The sequence below is a fragment of the Rhinolophus sinicus genome, chromosome 1 (genome assembly GCF_057876585.1).
Source record: "Rhinolophus sinicus isolate RSI-liver-muscle chromosome 1, RSI-T2T, whole genome shotgun sequence".
Taxonomy (NCBI): domain Eukaryota; kingdom Metazoa; phylum Chordata; class Mammalia; order Chiroptera; family Rhinolophidae; genus Rhinolophus; species Rhinolophus sinicus.
In genome coordinates this window covers 157,130,092-157,146,211 of record NC_142501.1, presented here as the reverse complement: position 1 = coordinate 157,146,211, position 16,120 = coordinate 157,130,092, and the positions used below count along the sequence as shown (strand labels likewise).

The 16,120-nt window shown below is 36.1% G+C and overlaps 1 protein-coding gene across 2 annotated transcripts in view; it reads left to right on the top strand.

Annotated features, from left to right (window-relative positions):
* Positions 1–16,120, top strand: part of ADAMTS3 (ADAM metallopeptidase with thrombospondin type 1 motif 3) — a 255,078-nt gene that overhangs the window by 193,978 nt on the left and 44,980 nt on the right. The window lies entirely within an intron of this gene.

Here is a 16,120-nt window from a genome sequence, read left to right as displayed (position 1 = left end):
ACTCCTCCTATTTTGTTACTGTCTTCTGGAAACGTGTGTGGGGACTTTCATGAATGCACCCCGCATCCAAAATGTGTACACAACTGCATTAAATGCAAACAATGAGCTACATATTTAATATACAAAGATGCAAAAATAGAGGAAGCATAAAGCACACATTTCTTTTGGTTGATCAGGTAGTTTTCCAGTGTCATCAAGGGGAAATCATTAATTTTAAAAATCATAATGGTATGAATTATGACATGACATGAATTACGATTTTCATTTTGTTCTGAGGATAATCAAAACTCTCAGGACTTGGTCTTTCTGCCTTGATATGGAGCACAAAGGATGAAATAGTTCTTTTCACATCATTTTGTATCCTACGATGATAAAGAATGAGTTAGGCCTGATAACTCTGTCTAGATTCTTGTTGGTAGAGCTTTTGTACAGGAGTAATATTTTACAATATTATATGAGGAAGATAATATATGTACAAAGCACAGGTAACTCAGCACAGTGTTACAATGCAGTCAGACGGGCTCTTTAAATGTTTCTTTATTTGTTTCATGAGCCTTAATCATATCCAGAAGAAATTTAGTAAGCATCCTCAAACTGGCATTTTTTTCCCTTGTGAATTGGCAGAGAGCAATTGAAGAGAAATAATTTATAAACCACCTTCTTCTAAAAGATAATTCAGATATTAGTACACTCTATTTTATATATTTAATCTCTTAGAATTATGAAATATATATTATGTTCATCTATCAAATGTATAATCATAAATCTATTCTTTCTCTCTTTCAGCTTTTAACTATTAACATAATTTCTTTGGGTATCTCTATGTTGTTTACCTTTATTTTTCCATGCTTCAGATTAGATTTCAAGTAATTTTTCTGGAGAAGAAAAAGTATTAATTTCATTAATTATGATTTTATTTATTCTAATGAATAAATAAGCCTGTATGTTAAATACATTTTTGTTCACTGAGATGTCAATTTTTAAAATTCCACATACACCGTGTCTCTGAGAAATGGAAAATGAGTATAGAAATTCAAACACATTTTTATTTGTTCATTGGCTCTAATTCCTGTTATGAAGGCACAGAAAACAAATTACTAGGCTTGACAATAGGTGTCTATAAAGTTTCATCATTGTCAATTAAATGAATGCCTTCAACTATTGACTATTAACATTTTTTTAATACATTTTATTGGGGAATATTGGAGAACAGTGTGTTTCTCCAGGGCCCATCAGCTCCAAGTCATTGTCCTTTAATCTAGTTGTGGAGGGTGCAGCTCAGCTCCAAGTCCAGTTGCCATTTTCAATCTTTAGTTGCAGGGGGCTCAGCCCACCATCCCATGCAGGAATTGAACTGACAACCTTGTTGTTGAGAGTTTGCACTCTAACCACCTGAGCTATCTGGCAGCCCCTCCGGAAGCTCAGCAGCAGCTCCTTGTTTTCAGTCTAGTTGAAGAAGGCGCAGCTCACTGGCCCATGTGGGAATTGAGCTGGCAACCCTGTTGTTCAGAGCTCACACTCTAACCAAACAGCCATCCGGCCACCTCTGACTATTAACGTTTTATATGACCTGCTAGTCGTGTAACTTTGGGAATGTTGTTTAGCCTTTCTATGCCTGCTTTAGTTTTTCCATCTGTATGAGAAAAATAATAGGACTTACCTTACTAGGGATGTTAAGATGATTGAATTAGTAAATGCAAGCCATATGCTTACTACAGTGCTGAGTACACATGCAGAAGTATACAATCATGTTTTAGATTTCAACATGAAATTTACTTCTAAAATTACCTAAAATTTACAAACTTCGATGGAGATGCTCTTCCCACTTCTACCACTCATTGTGTACCTGGGCTGCTTTCTCCTACCACTAGCAAGGCAGTCAGTCATTACAGACTTCCTAGGCCGCTAACTAGTGCTCAGACTACAGAAAATTATCGAAGAGCAGAGATTTGATATGGTCCTTTTCCTCACAGAACTTATAATTTAGTTGAGGAGGAAAAAAAATACAAGCAGTAAAAGGTATGCTAGTGTTAATACTTATATTGTGGGTACTGTATTATAAATTCCGTGAGACTTTAGAGAAGGGAGCTATGACAGTAGTCATTCCAGTTGTTAAGGGTTAAGAATATTAAGTTGGGACTTAGGGGGCAGCGACTTAGTTCAAGCTCTTTCACTGGTTGACTCTGTGACCTTAGACAAATTCCTTCTTGGGATTTTGTTTCTGTATTTATAAAATTGAAAGGTTTGATAAGATGTTCATTCTGTAATTAACCAGAAAGTTAGGAGTCTAACTGGGTCTTTAGGGATTTGTTTATCTGTTGCTGGTCCTTTATTTTGCATAGGTTATTTTGTTTTTTGAAGGGCACCTGAAAATGTAAAGGTTTTGTAGGTGGGATCTATTGACAAGAAAATAGAAATGGATATAGTATATTCACCAGACAGTAAGTTTAGGTATCAAAAAGTAAACAAAAGGATGCATTTTAGGTTTTATAACCGTCGAAAGAACTTTTGTTTTTAAGTCCATTAAAAAGGTCAGATAATAGGTTGAATATCTGTCTCAAATACTAAAAAATATTCCAAAGTTAATAGAGCATCAGAGAATGGAACTGTAAAGGAGAAAATGATTTTTAGAACTTAGTAAATTCATTGTATTGGAGTAATTAATGTAGGTAGAGGTTTTGAGGCGATAACAATAAGACTCCTTCCATTCCCTCCCAAGTTCATAACCATCTGAAAGATAGACACAGTGAATAGACAGATGGAGAATAAATTGTTTTATTATTGATGAGAGCTGAATTGCACATGACTTAAGTGTATAGCCACAAAGATTTTCCTTATTTTAAATAATTGATTCTCTACTGAGGGAAGTTTGTCCCAGCCCCGAGGGACATTTGGCAGTGTTTGGAGACATTTTTGGTTTTTAACATCTGGGAAAAGGTGCTACTTCTACTAGCGAGAGAGGCCAGGGATGCTACTAAACACCATAACCCAAGGACAGCTCTACAACACAAAGAATTATGAATTATTCCTCTAAAATTTCAATAGTGCTAAGGTTTAAAAAAAACGTGTTTTAAACTAAACAATGTTACTTATAACCCCTATCCCTCTCCAACTGGATAATTTCAGGTCTCCCCTATAAGACAGGAAGACAGCTTTTAAGCATGACAGAAAGCTTATTGCGTCTCTTCCTCTCCTCTCTGCCCCTCATTGCCCTACTGTGGACTGTTAAATCCAAAACACTGAGATGAGCATGCTTGTTACTCTGTCTCAAATTTATCAATTAAATACAGAGTTGGAGGCATGAAGAAAACCAGTAATGATGTTCTAATGGAACAGCCTCGTGGAATCCTGAAGCCAAGAAAATTGTTTTTTTTACCCCCTAACAATGTTTGAATAATTATTACCTCCTATACTAGTCATGCTTCATGATTTCCCATGGTTATCTAAAGTCATGGCTCATTAAACTCAAACCCTTTCCAAACTTAAAGGCTTTCTTTACATGTCACATATGTTTAGACAGAAATTGTGGAAGAAAACTGACAAAAATGTCTGTGTCCTTCCATTGATTTGGGGAGAAACAGTCCTATGGTATAGAAAAGACCGTGGTTTCCTTTAATCTCATTTGGCACCTTTACCGTAGTTGACTAGTCAGAAAATATGTTCTTCCTTTAGTTAATTTAGTTTCCATACCAGAACCCAAATGATATTTACTACCTAGTTCCTGAACTAAGAGACTACCTTTAGGTCCAAATGATTTGCTTCATGGTTGTCTCTTTAATTTGAACTCTTTTTTTAAAGGGTAGCTTGTATTTCTTATTTCATAGTTTTTCATTGTTAAAGGGTTCTTCAATTATTAAATGTTAAACATTTGTTTAATAAAAGACCAGATAAATGAACAAATGTGTATAATAACATAAAAATAGATTATGAACAATCTCGGGAAGCAGAACTTTTGGACTTGAAACAAGAGGATATAAATGACAGATGAAGGCTTTTGATCAGCTTAAATGTTAGTTGAGGAGAAAAAATAACATTTATTGGGTACTGTATTTTTTTCAAGGATATTGCAAGATGGGAATTATTACCATTTTGCTAGAGGAGACAAAGCCTTGCTTAAATAAAAATGTTAATAAAATAGAGGTAAAGTTTTAAAATTATTTGAATTTTGTAAAAGATAACATGGTGATAGTAATCATTAAAAGTAGGCTGGGTGGAGCTTCCCAGTTGCTGAACACATCAAGGTGCTGGGAGGATGGAGCGCCTGAGAAGAGCATGGCAGCTTTGCACCCCTACCCCTACATATTGCCTATGCATCTCTTCCATTTGGCTCTTCCTGAATTGTATCCTTCATTAAAAAAAAAAAAAAGAAAGACAAAATGGTAAATGTGTAGGAGGCAGCAGCCTATAATGGAAAGAAGACAGGACAGTTTGGGCGTCAAGCATGCCCCCAACGTGAGAGAGGCCTTGTCTAAGTAGAAATTTTTCATCACCGCATTTTCCTCACTGGTATGATAAGGATGCCATGTTTCCCCCAAAATAAGACCAGGTCTTATATTAACTTAAGCTCCAAAAGATGCATTAGGGCTTATGTTCAAGGGATGTCATCCTGAAAACTTATGCTAGGGTTTATTTGCAGTTAGGTCTTATTTTCAGGGAAACATGGTAGCAGTCCTGTGCTCATAGGAGAATTCTAATGAAGAAATTATATTGTAATCATAACATGCCTGGAACTGAGAGGGTGCTTAACAGATAGGCAGTTTACATTTGCTCTAAGGGAACTCAGAGTTCTTCCCACAATTTGTTCTTCCCCTCAAGTTTTTGAGTTTCTACCATGAATCAGACACGGGTGGAGGGCTTTCCCAAAATTAAACAGCAAATTTGTGGGAGATCTAAACAAGGAGCTTCCCATCCTCATTTGAGGCCCCTGATTTTCTCAGGCTCTTGCAGCAGAAAACACCAAACATGTAATGCCTAGGGTGGAGCCTGATCTCAGTCCCCAATCTCATGAACCTCTTGCCTTCTTCCACTGATGAACCTGAAGCAAACTCAGGAGAAAGGGGAGCAAACATTCTGAGCTAGTTTCACTGTGAAGAATAACTGGGAGAGCAGGGCAGGCACAAAGCTATGCTCTCTTCCTTGGACTGTTTTCTCTTACAAAGCAAAAGCCTCTGCTGGCGTGCAACAAAGCCTGTGGCCTCCAGGGCACAGATAAAGATCAGTTGCATTGGGGGAAGGATAGAAGAAGTTAGCACTTTTCTCTGGGCATTTGAGGGTCAAAGCCTGAACAGCCCCTGGATGATTTGATATGATTCCTAAGAGGAGGGACACCCTCTACCCATCCCCCAGATCCTTTGTGAATCAGTGAAGGAGTGAATACTCACCTACCTTGTATCTCCTTTTATTTTGAATTCTTTCTTTTCTGTAGATCTTGAAATTTCTCCAACCTTTATCTATAAAGAAGAAATAAACAGATACAGATATATCCTAAAACAACATGACTATTGCCCATTCTTAGATTCTTAGATTGCTCATTCTTGACAAATATTTTTTTGTTTCATATAAGAAATATATATGTTAAGCCTTGTTGGGATCTTATATCTTGTTATATTATGAAATGTTTCATTTTACTATTTTATAACATGGCTGACCTGCTAGGAAAGTGGTTCTCACCTATGTGCATGTCTCATTCTACAAATATTGGTCCATGACGACTATGGGCAAGCACAGGACTGCTACCATGTTTCCCTGAAAATAAGACCTAACTGGAAAATAAACCCTAGCATAATTTTTCAGGATGACATCCCTTGAACATAAGCCCTAATGCATCTTTTGGAGCTTAAGTTAATATAAAACCTGGTCTTATTTCGGGGAAACATGGCATCCTTATCTTACCAGTGAGGAAAATGCGGTGATGAAAAATTTCTACTTAGACAAGGCCTCTCTCACGTTGGGGGCATGCTTGACGCCCAAACTGTCCTGTCTTCTTTCCATTATAGGCTGCTGCCTCCTACACATTTACCATTTTGTCTTTCTTTTCTTTCTTTCTTTTTTTAATGAAGGATACAATTCAGGAAGAGCCAAATGGAAGAGATGCATAGGCAATATGTAGGGGTAGGGGTGCAAAGCTGCCATGCTCTTTGCCATGACGACTATGTAGACTATGGGTCTACATAGGAATAGGAGATATGTCAATGAACACAATAGAGAACTCTGTCCTTTTGGAGCTTGGGAGAGGAGATGGGTGATAGTAAAAAAAAAAAGAAATAAATATGTAATTGTAGGTAATAATAACTAACAAGAAGGAAAATCGATGAAAGTAAAGGGCTGTTATCAAGGAGAGAGGAGGGGTAACCATTTTGAATAGGAGGTTAGGAAAGGCATCTCTAAGATATATGTAAGCAAAGATGTAGAAATTCTGTGAGGAAGACAGACAGCCAAAGATCTCACTGGATCATAAACTACAAATCTTCCAAGTCAAGAAACAGCTACTGAATCAGGAGTATTGTATTTTAAGCCCAATGGATAATTTTGATGAACACACCTAGTTAAAAATTCACTAGTGGGACAATCAAGAACAAGAGCTGAGAGGAGAGAAGGATGGTGAACTTTTGAAAATAAAGAAATAGAAATGAAATTTCTTAGAATAAAATAATATAAGTAATTGGACTATCCTAGATATTTCTCCAATAATTTTTCTTTGTATGTTGATATTCAAATCCTGTTGGCAGAAATTTGTTATCATGTGAGCTACTGTGAAGCTTAGCTTATTGAATTAACTCTGAGCATTCTAGGCAGTTAACAACTTTTTCCCAATCTGAATATGCTTTTTAAGTCTTTTGGTTTGTTAATTACCTCAGGGGCTTTAGTACCCTTAGACTGTTTCTTTTCTTGGATTATGTCTAAGCTGCTGCAGGGGAAATATGGATCTTGCTAGGAGGAAAACCAATGAAATGTAAAGTATAGGTACCAGTTCTTATCCTCCCTTGATCTACAATGGAAAAGAATGGCTCCTGGAAACATTATGAAAGTAAAAGGAGGAAATGTCCTAAAGAGATTTAGGATAGTCTTGATTTAGAAAGTTAAAAGGTGGAAGGTCACGTAATGATCAAAAACCAAAGAAAGCAGAATTGCAAAGGATAATTTCATCATGTGAAATTTTCAATGTTGAAGTCTAATGTCCTATAATGCAATAGGATTCGTGAGTGAAGTTACTTCTCAAGAAATCAGTTTAGTGTGACTTAGTGCAATAGAAGTCTTTGTTTTCTAATATTTGGCTTTTCAGCCATTTGCTCTCTTTGCCACAGGTCATTTAGGTAAAAGTTATCATTTATATGACTGAACATAGGATCACACCTTAAAATTTAAGAAGAAACATTAGAGATGATTCTCTGTAACATTATCCTTTTTAAAGATAGAGGGATTGAAAGGTAATGTCAGGTTACTTACCTAGTCTCAAGTACTTAGTTAATGCAAGGCCAGACTGATTTTGTTTTTGATCCCCATTTTAACTCCACTTCACTTTAACATTTATGTTAGTAGTCATTAGTACACAATTTTCAAAACTATATCTGAAGGAGACTGTGATGTGAACTAAAAATGTATGCGCTCATTAATGCTTTGGATTGGCTGCTAAAAAAAGTAGGCTATAGTGGGAACTAATTTGCAACATCATTGCATGAACAGGAATATGCTGCTGACCTTTATTCTTTTTTAAATTTTCTGACCTGCTCCATAATTATCAACTCAATCCTGAAAACGAATTAGTCAAAATAATATTTAGAAGTCAAAATGTATGTGTCGTAGATAAGAACAATGATTTTTAACCATTTTAGCATGTGGATTTATTTATGAGTTTAAGGAGGACCATGAAAAATATATTTGTGTCCAAAATAGCACATACCATTTCAGAAATTCAAAGTCCCTTTGACACTCATGCATGTTAAGAATTCTGATGTAGCTTCCAATAGCCAAATCCGAGATAATATAAACAAAAATAAATTAATAAAGGATTATAATACATGCAGTATAATAAATAGTGATATAAATACTAAGTTCATACTGATATAAATAAATAATTGACAACAGTAAACAGGGAACAATTCTTTCTTATAGTAGATTTCCAGTTAATAAATGCAGGAAAGATAGATGTAGAAAATTGCTAATTGGCAAACACTAAAGCAATAATTGTTGCAGGTAAGTATCATCAATGAGTGACAAAGTTAGTGGATGAAAAGATAATTAGAAACAGGATATATACATCATTTCAAAGTATCTCCCCCACAAAGGATTTATTCAACATAAAGGGAAAACTAGTAATGTTACATTGGGAAAACCTGGCAAATAGCACCTTAACCTTGGTCAGGTCATAGGTGCTTGAATTCCATTTGAAGTGGATTGAGGGAAAGCCACTGAAGTCCTTTCTGTGTTGTAAAGAATAGGTTGGAGAGGTTTAGGAACAATGAAGACAAACCAATTGATAATTAATTGTAGATGTTTAGGCAAGAAATGATGGTGTATTGGACAATGGTGATTGCAATAACAAGGAAGTATTTATGTTATGATTAATAGAATTTACCAGTGGATTAGATGGGGGTCGGGGATGACGGAAAGGGAGGAATCCACTGTAATTTACACTTTCCTGGTTTGAATACTGATGGATGATGGTGCCATTTACGTAGATGGAATGGTTTATGGAAAAAAATAACAACTCAGATTGTGTGGAATGAAGGTTAGTGATGAAATCTTGGAAGGTGTTTGAAATCATCTAGTTTCAGGTCTGGGTTCAAAGAATGATTTAATATTGTTAAGAATGAAGGCTTATCCTACTATCAACATTTAACCTTTGCTCTCTACCTGGTCCTGTGCTAAATACTTTACGTGAATTATGTAATATTCCTCAATCCTGAAATATGTTCATTTTTAGTCCCAGTTTATAAATGTGGAGATTGAGATTTAGAGAAGTTAGGCAACTGCCCCAGAGTCAGACAGCTAATGGGTGGCACAGCCAAGACTTGAGTCCACATCTCTGTGCCTTCAGAGCCCAGTGCTCTTCCTAAGTTTTACTGCCTCTCACGTAGCCCTTTCCAAATAAAACTCAGATGTCTTTCTTTTACCTGTTTCTGTGTCTTGTGAGAATACCATTCAAGTCATTGAAATGAGAATTCAGTTCCGTGCCTGATTGAATCAAATCAGCTAGCAATCCAGTTTAGAATTCTAACAGGATGATGAAGCAGATTTTGTGGTTCAGAGGGTGGGTTGTTTTCTTTCAATATGCCAGATGTTCCCTGTCCCAAAATGATGCTGTCTGTGGCAGGTATCCTTGTCATTTGCTGAGATCTACGAAATTTTCAGTGCCTTGCAGATAACTGAGTTTGTGCCTTAATCTCAGGTTTTACCAAGAAAAAGAAAACAATTAATTTAAGAGGTGCCTCCTAGTATGAAAAACAATCTTATATTTCTAAGTAATCATTAATAATTGAGAGAACTCATTAATTCTTTTTAAATTAAAATTGACAACTTATTGATGGACATTGAACTAATAGCAGCATAATTGTGTTATCTGGACATGGCAGGCTTTCCTATCTGATACTTTCAAAACAAAATACATACTCCGCAGAAGTACTCTGGTCCTAACAAAGCACTAATGGACTTAGTCAAGAGTTAGCAAATATGCGTGGTTCCTTGTTACTTAGTGATGCTAACATGGCAACACTGCTTTTGCTTTCTTAACTAATGTTTCTGAAAATGTTGAATGAGACTGCAAGGCAGATTTATCTAGGCAGTATATGTGTTTAGGCAACCTCAGCAAATCATCATGCAGCAGTTTTCTATTTTGCATCATTATCTTTAATCCATTTCTTATATTTGAATTCACTGTTCTCTTATCATGTGTTCACCTAGCATATATATCCTCTCATAGACCAAGTCCTGTTAGATTCTAGAGAGGCAAAGATTAGTAACATTTAGCTCCTTTTTACAAGGAGCTAATTCTAGCAGGTGACATAAACAAATCAACAAATAATAATAATAAAATGTGATACTTTCTTCAAAAGATTCAGCCACAAAGTACTGTGTAAACATTAACTGAAAAGAAAAGGATATGGTTTGACAAATAATGCCAGTAGTAGATGAAGTCTTCATAGCAGATATGTCATTTGAGTTGGACTTTAGGGAATGAATTGTCATTTCCCTGTAAGAAAAAGAGAAGATGGGACTTGGAAGATAGGGAACAGGTTGTAAAAAGATACTAAAAGTAGTAGCTCTTGGAGCCACTGGAGTTGTATCTGTAGGTGAAACAAGTGTATTTAGAGGAGATGGCAAAGGATGTGTGTGGCTGGATCAAGCAGCTGGGTCTGCCTTAGGAAAACATGCCATCCTAAACAGTTTGAACTTCGCCATGCTAATGAAGACTCATAAAGTGTTTTAAAGATGAATGACTTGATCAGTCTGTGTTTTACAAAGAGAATTCTGGATGCATTAGAACGATTTGGAAGAAGAGACTCTGTTAGACATTGTGCTGCACCTATATAGACACATAATATTTATGTGCCAGAATTAGGGGACAAACCACATTCTGCCTGGCTCCAAACTCCTTGTGGTTTACAGTACCGCTCCCTGCCTCAGCAAACTGTCTTACTTCCCCTGATGTGGACTGAACATACCAGGTCACAGAGGCAGACTGGAGTAAGCACAAGCCAATTCAGCCACCCCTTATGTAAACATGCAAACCTTCCCTGGAATATCCTGGACCCGTCATTCTAGAAGAGCATTCCCACATCACAGGTTACATTAACATAACACGCCATCCACACAGTGTTGCTGCCTCAGAGGTCCCTTTCATTTTTACTGACGCATCTTAGTTTCCTCTTTCCCCTTTGATTCTGCAGCCCCAAATTCCTTCCTCAACATTCACTCATTTTTCCTTTTTTATGCTAAAATTAATCAGACCGACTTTATACTTCCCAGGTTTATTCCACCCTTTCTTTTTCCCAGGGTCCTAAAATACAGAAAAGCTTTCTAGCTTGCTGAGGAAATCATTTTTTCCCATTCTTGAAGAAAGGTTATCAATTCTACCTGTGCTTTCGTTATGCTTCTGCTGTTCCAAAGGCCAAAAGAGTTTGTAAGGCCTTGTAGCCAGATTGCCTATTCTTGATCAACCCAGAGCTCCTTTGATGCTTAAAGGAGGTAAAAGCATAATTAACATAAAAGAACAGACTCATACTTATTGAAAACAACTATCTCACTCTTATAATCTGGCCTTTTGAGGAACTACTGAAATGGGCCCAAATTACCCAAATGCAAACATTCGCAAAAATTTTAACTATTTATTGCAGCAGCCAAACTGAATTGGATGGATGCTAAGCTGCTGGATATAGAGGTGGACAGGAAGAAATAGGTTTAAGAGATTTCCACAGGACTTGGTAATAGATTGTCTATAATCCCTGAAGAAGAAGGAAGAAATTGAGGAATATTTTGTCTTCATCTGTTATAGAATAATCAGAAGAGAATATATTTTAGGGAAAAGGTGAGTATACTTTGAGATACATAGGTGTACTTCCAAATAGAGATCTGCTACTAGAGTTGAACAGATAACTTTGGAGCACAAGATAGATGAATCAGTGTTAGATATACAAACATTTGGAATTCATCAGCCTATAGGTAGTGGTTAGAAAAACAGCAGTTGATAAAACATTGCAGGGCAAGTGTGTGAAAAGAGCATGGAAAACAAACCTTTGGGACACACTGACGTGTGGACAAGGCAAGAAAAGATAAGCTAATATTGCTACAAACAAAAAACAGAATAATATTATTGAAGAATGTAGCGGTAAATAGTACTAAATACTGTAAAACATTGTAGGCAGGTTTTTTATGATGAAGGAAAATTGGCAATACTAAAGAAAAAGGGAAAGGAACACCAAGAAAGGGAAAGAGTGAGTAAGGGAAATAGAGTTGATTTTTTGGAGCAAATGTTTTTAAGGAAGTAGGAAAGAGCCTCAGAAGAAAGTAGAGACTTAGCACTTCCACTATGACAGAAAGAAAAAGAAAGGCAGGGTAGTTGTGAAGAAAACAGACATTGGCATCACATTGACTTATTTGAATTTTGGCTGTGCTAATTCTCTAGGGAACAGTTGCAGGCATTCTCTGGGTCTCAGTCTCTTTCAGTTGGTGATAAAGATGTCTCCTTTGTAGGGTTCTGAGCTTTCATGATAAAGAAGTTGACCTGGTGCACTTACTCTTCCCTTTGCCTCAGTTGCTCATTCTTCAAATACGCACTGACCATCCCCTTCCTGTCCTTGGGTCTTCCTTCTCTGACTGCCCAGGCTCAGGTACCTTCTGCCTCAACCTCTTGTCCTCTATCTCATCACTTAGATTTGTTTTCTCCATACCACTTCTTCCCCTCTGAAATGACCTTGTCTGCATGTCTTTTTGTATCGATTTATTTTTCCCATGCTCATAGCCTATTTTATTAGAATATATTCATGATAAAAACAGACACAAACTCACTATTCAATTCCCCACCCCTAGGACAGTTGGGTCCCTGGCACATGTTCAGTAATACTCTTCATAAAAGGTAGTTATTAGTCTGAGATTGGGGGTGAGGAAAGAAGAGTTGGCAGGATGGGAGACAGTTACCTACTCTACATAAAAGGAATATGGAGTCTGAGGCTGAGAATCCAAGTATGTGTTTGGAACTTTTAGCTCTGCAAGAGATAGCTGTAGAGAGAGTTATATTTTTTCCCGGTCCATTTCATAATTGTTTTATTTATTTATTGTTAACTTATTTATTCCAGCAAAATCACCTAGACTGTCTTATTACTTGTTTGCCTTCAGTTAACCAAAAGTCTTTCTCTAAAATATCATGTACCTTACCATTTACTTGTTTCTGTGTGAATAGCAGTACGAATGATGGCTAACAATTTTTGTTATTGTATTTGCATGGCCAGGCACCATTAAGTACTATACACATATGAGCTCATTTAGTTTTCTCAACAATCTTACAAGGACAGAACTATAATGATCCCATCTTACAGATGAGAAAACTGAGACACAGAGACAAGTAACATGCCCAAGGTCACGTAGCTAAGGTCAAATGCAGGCAGTGTGACTGCAGAGCCCATGCTCTAAACCACTAAGCTAAACTGCCATTCAAGACCTGATCCACTCCTCTGAAAGAAAAATGAATATTGCTTTGTTAAAGCCAGACAGAGCTGTTCATCAGCTAGTCAGACAAAGCAGGTCAGATTGTCCTGCCAGGGAAATGTCCTGGGAGAAATTGTCCTGTCCGGGAACAAACCTGGAAGAAATTTTCTTTTCAAGGAAAGGAATACTTGATTTGATCTTACCTCTTTTTCCTCCTCACATCATTGGCAACCCCTTCCAATTTAAGGTCATCTGAAAATCGAATTAATGTTCTGTTTACCCCTTCTTTCAGGTAATTTAATAAAGACTCTGGGCTCAACCTTAAACTCCTCACAGAAAATCTACCCACGCTCCAATAGATTGTTTCACATGGTGAAAGGATATTCAGGTTTTCATAAACAAACTTTGATTTGCAATATTGTAATGTCAAATAAGTGACTTCTTAGGATGTTTGTGCTTCATGCTTTTCTTACAACTCAAAACCCTGGCTATAAGTTTTAGCCCTATCTTTTCTATTTTTCCTCAGTTATTCCTGTGGTCTGCTCTGGCTCCTCTTTATTTTATCCTGCTATATTTTTCAAATACCATTATAACGATAATCAAGAAATTCTTATTTATAGTAAATTGAAACCAATTTCTCATATCCTTAAAATTGACATGAGGGAAGTTTGTAAAAAGGAAATGAAGTTTTTAAGTTCTCTTTCTCAATATGCTTCCATACTAGTTTCTTAAACTTGGGAATAGCACATCACTATTGATTATTCTAAAACTAGATCTTTTGTGCATAGTGACCGTGCTGTGGTCTGCAAGTCTGTGGAAGTGTAGCGATATGCTGAAAACTACCCACTCTGGAGGGAGTCCGCCTAGGTCTTCATCCTTTGCTCTGTGTACTAACTGTGGGACCTGGGGCAAGTTGCTTAACTTTTCTGGGCCTCAATTTCTTTTCTACCTCCTCCTCCTCTTCTACCTCCTCCTTCTCTTCTACCTCCTCCTCCTCCTGGCGGTGGTGGGGGGCTCATTTTCTTTAAATATAAAATGGAGATAATATCTCTAAAGTTGTTGCAAGGGTGACTTGAATAAATGTAAGTATTTAGAACAGTGTGTGAAACCTGGAAAGCTCTATGTAATATTACCATGTTTCCCCGAAAGTAAGACTTAGCCAATCAGCTCTAATGCATCTTTTGGAGCAAAAATTAATATAAGACCCGGTCTTATATAATATAATGTTAAAAAATATAAAAAGCATAATAAAAAATTAATATAAGACCCGGTCTTATATAACATAAGACCGGGTCTTCTTATATTAATTTTTGCTCCAAAAGATGCATTAGAGCTGATTGTCTGGCTAGGTCTTATTTTCGGAAAAACAGGGTAGCTGTTGTTTTATTTGTTGTTGATGTTGCTGTTACTTAGGAAAAAATTGTTTTCCTTGTCACTAAGAATTGTAAAAACGCTTTGTAAACAAATATTTAGTTCATCTTGACAGATTCAATGGTTAATTCAGTATGATATGCTTTTAGTTCTTTCTGTATATCACTTATTAATCGTTAAAATTTGTGATTAATTTATAGCCAAGTAAAGGTAGCTTTTCTTTATGCCTCTTATATAATGTTTTGAGCACATGAAAAACAATCTAAATAAAGAAGTTTTCAATATTTTTTCTTTGATTTTAAGAGTCAAATGAGTAAAGCATTCAAACTCAATGTTTTCCTCAGGTTAGAATATTTTTAAATTCTTATTTAATTTTAAGGAAGTTATTTTATTTATATGTAAATATAGGAAAAGGCAGACACACCCACTAGTATGCAAGTATATTCTGGTGCATTAAGAGACCTGTCCTTTCCACACTCTAAAATGTACATACTGCCATCTGCTGGGAAGAGATTTTGCATTTAGACAATATTTTTGAAAAAACTATTGTCAATTTTTTTTAGGTGGGTTAAACTACATCTTTCATTTAATTGAAATTAAATGCATTACAAGTATGAGTATTGACATCTCTCAGTGAAAACTACAATGGGACAGTTGTTTTTCTCGTTCTTTTCAGATAGATTATGAAACTACATACATAAATCCTTAAAACATTTGGCATGAATAGGTGGCAGAGTGCTAAAATACTTTTTATTATGCTAAGGGCAGTTGTATGGCATTTTGCATGATTTGAATAACCTTGTGAAGAAGGCAGAGCAAGTTCAATTATAGTTTGCCAGTGAGAAAACAGAGGCTCAGAGATGTTAAGTGACCAACCTGAGGTCATTCAGTTTATCTGTGGCATAGCTAGAACCAGAATCCAGGTCTTTGAATAGCTAATCCTGTGGTACAAATTATTTCTGCAACTCTAATCATATCCTATGTGTCTTGGAATAAAAAAATGCATCTTATTGATAAGGCCTTGAGAGACGAAAAGCCAACAAATTATTATTATTATTATTATTTTTGAATTAGTGTTTCAGATTTTTTTTAATTAAAGTTTATTGGGGTGACAATTGTTAGTAAAGTTACATAGATTTAAGGTGTACAATTCTGTATTACATCATCTATATATCACATTGTGTGTTCCCTTTCCATCACCATATATTTGATCCCCTTACCCTCATCTCCCACGCCCAACTCCCCTTACCCTCTGGTAACCACTAAACTATTGTCTGTGTCTACGAGTTTTTGTTTCTTCATTTGTTTGTCTTGTTCTTTTGTTGTTTTCAGTTTTATATACCACATATGAGTAAAATCATAAAGTTCTTGACTTTTTCTTTCTGACTTATTTCACCTAGCATAATAATCTCAAGACCTATCCATGTTTTCACTCTGATAAGGAGCTAATATCCAAAGTGTATAAGGAACTCATACAACTCAACAACTAGAAAAAGCAAACAATCCAATTAAAAAATGGGCAGAGGATCTGACTAGACATTTCTCCAAAGAGGACATACAAATGGCCAACAGACATATGAAAAAATGTTCGACATCACTAATCTAAAAC